A 3,130-nucleotide genomic window follows, 5' to 3' on the forward strand; every position below is an offset into this window, starting at 1 on the left:
TCCGCCTCCTGGGTTCAAATGATTCTCCTGCCTCGGCCTCCCGAGTAGCTGGGATTAAAGGCATCTGCCACCACGCCTGGCTAATTTTTGTATTTTTGGTAGAGACGGGGTTTCACCATGTTGGCCAGGATGGCCTCCAACTCTTGACCTCAAGTGATCTGCCTGCCTTGGCCTCCCAAACTGCTGGGATTACAGGTGTGAGCCACCACGCCCGGCCTCAATCCTCCTTTCTTACCTAGCGGCCCCTCACAGATCCCGGTCCCCTGGGGTGACCCCTTATGACCACAAATCTCTGCACAATGAACACGAGGGTCAAAAGCATGCCCCACCCGCTCAGGAAGCAAGGTGACAGCAAGGTGGAGAGAGACAGTGATGGTCTGTCTGCTCGCTGTCCTCCAAGATGTCCCAGACCCCACTGCCAACCACTCTCTCCTGTTGGGTCCATCTCTCTGCACTTCCCAGGATAAGTACTTACCAGATGGAGCTCGGTTCTGTGACCTGCACGCACCCAGCTTGGCTACTAGCTCCTGCCGTCCCCATGACCTACGGCCAGGGTTTTGAGCTGGCCCAAGGGAACCGCTGGCTGGGTAGAGCCTGGGATAACCACAGAGTGACCCAACAGCATCCAACTTCCTCTTTCTCAACGGCCTGCCTGCGTGCCTGCCACTCTGCTCGCAGCTGCAGGCCAATCCAGGGGTCTGAGAAGAGCACAGAGGATGGGGGTTCTAGAGGCAGAGAGCCCTGCTCCCACCCCTCAGCCCCGTGCATGCAGGTGTCTTGGGGAGGAGGGGTGGGGAGCTGGGAAGAGGCCCAGCGTCCTCAACCCCCACCCCAGCAGCTTCCTGTGGCACCAACTGCTGAAGAGGAACAGGGTGTGGGGGCCTCACCCAGGCACATGGGTGTATAGACAGTACCATGTGGGGACAGGCAAGTCATGTGTATCCGTAGAGACACAGGCAACCAGACAAACCCCAGCTGGGTGGGTGCACACTGAAATTCGGAAACACGCATGGTTACACTGTTTCATGGGCTCCGGGAAGCTGGCGGAACAATCTGGCGTGCTGGTAACGTTTAACAACCACCTCTCCGATCTGCAGCCATTGCCGATTCCCCTGGTGTAAATGCTCCCAGCATGGCTGATTTCACCTACCAGTGTGATGCCACTGAGTGAGGAGTTGGTAGGAAATGCTCAGATTTGGCTCTTAAAAAAAAAAAACCCGCTTATTTTATTTTTAGAGATAGGGTCTCATTCTGTCACCCAGGCTGGAGTGCAGTGGTAAAATCATAGCTCACTGCAGCCTCAATCTCCTGGACTCAAATGATTATTCTGCTTCAGCCTCCTGAGTAGTTGGGATTACAGGCACATGCCACCATGCCAGTTTTAATAGATAATTTATGTATAATATATATATATACTTTAATTCTATAAAACTGCACAGCTAAGTTTGTTAAATAATTTATGTATAATTTATATATATACTTTATATATACTTATATATAATTTATATATATATATATATAATTTTTTATATATAATTTTTCTGTTGAGACAGGCTGTCACTCTGTCATCCAGGCTGGAGTACAGTGGCATGATTTCAGTTCACTGCAACCTCCGTCCCCTGGGCTGAAGTGATCCTCCCACCTCAGCCTCCTGAGTAGCTGGGACCAGAGGCACACATCACCATGCCTGGCTACTTGTGTATGTGTGTATTTTTAGCAGAGACAGGGTCTTACCATATCACTTAGGCTGGTCTTGAACTCCTGGGCTCAAACAATCCACCCATCCTGGCCTCCCAAAGTGCTAGGATTAGAGGCATGAGCCACTGTGCCCAACCTAAGTTTAGATCTTTTTTTTTTTTTTTTTTTAGTGGTATTCCATGTGTATATGTTTTACATTTCCTTTTTCAAATCTTTCATTTGAGGCACAAATTTTTGAATGAGAATTTTTTTTTTTTTAGTTTTTATTTTAGTAGAGACTTAGGGATCTTACTCTGTTGCCCAGGCTGGTCTTGAACTCACGGACTCAAGCAATCCTCCTACGTTAGCCTCCCACAGGGCTGGGATTACAGGTGTGAGCCACCATGCCTGGCCTCATAATCTATGCTTTTGAGGTTGCTTTTGTCTACTGAATCTGTTGGGAGTAGAATGGTGTGCTGCTGCACATCTCTTTCTGACTCACGGTTTTTGCGGCATCACTTGAAATTGGCTGCGGCAAGAGTATTTTCACCGTGAGAACTGGCAACGCTGTAATTCAGTGCTCTCCACTTGAGAGGTGGTTGTTCAGCATTTGCCAGCCCACCACTGCACAGCGGTGCACACAGCTGGTCTTGGGCTGCTGCACAATCATGCCTCACACATGGTCACACACAGGCATAGGGACTTACAGAGGCAGGTGCAAGTGTGCACACCTAGACCTCGGAGCCTCCACACACAGAGGACACCAGACAAATACATGTGCACAACGGTGCACAACTGCTCTGCACAACGGGGCTGCAGCTCCTGAAAAACATGAAGCTCAAGGACACACACAAGGAGAGGCAAACACAGACACATGTGCTCACAGGCACAACTTCACACGTGAGCATGCAGTTCCATGTGGACATGCAGAACGGGCATGTAGACACACACAACAAACACCCCGGACATGCATGTGAACTCACAATCACAGTCACACAGATCTCTCTCTCTCACACACACACACACACGCGCGCACACACACACACACATGAGCAGATGCTGGCTGGGCACGTGTCTCACACCTGTAATCCCAGCACTTTGGGAGGCCGAGGCAGGTGGATTACCTGAGGTCGGGAGTTCGAGACCAACCTGGCCAACATGGTGAAAACCTCTCTCTACCAAAAATATAAAAATTAGCCGGATGTGGTGGAACGTGCCTGTAATCCCAGCTACTTAGGAAGCTGAGGCAGGAGAATAGCTTGAACCCGGAAGGCGGAGGTTGCAGTGAGCAGTGAGCCGAGATTGTGCCACTGCACTCCAGCCTGGGTGACAGAGTGAAACTCTGTCTCAAAAACAAACAAACAAACAAACACAAAACAAAACAACAACAACAAAAAAGAGCAGATGTTGGCCACCTCTGAGAACACCCATGGAGACCCTGACTTGCACACTG

At 50.0% G+C, this 3,130-nt stretch overlaps 1 protein-coding gene across 2 annotated transcripts in view; it reads right to left on the bottom strand.

Moving 5' to 3' along the window:
* ARHGEF18 (Rho/Rac guanine nucleotide exchange factor 18) overlaps positions 1–871 on the bottom strand; it is a 117,392-nt gene extending 116,521 nt beyond the window's left edge. For both annotated transcript variants that reach the window (XM_017500178.2, XM_017500176.2), the window contains exon 1: positions 476–871. The gene's annotated coding sequence lies outside the window, so the exon portion shown is untranslated. The remainder of the gene's footprint in view (positions 1–475) is intronic.
* Between the last annotated feature and the right edge of the window lie 2,259 nt (positions 872–3,130).

Source organism: Cebus imitator, unplaced genomic scaffold (assembly GCF_001604975.1).
Source record: "Cebus imitator isolate Cc_AM_T3 unplaced genomic scaffold, Cebus_imitator-1.0 Scaffold263, whole genome shotgun sequence".
NCBI classification, from domain to species: domain Eukaryota; kingdom Metazoa; phylum Chordata; class Mammalia; order Primates; family Cebidae; genus Cebus; species Cebus imitator.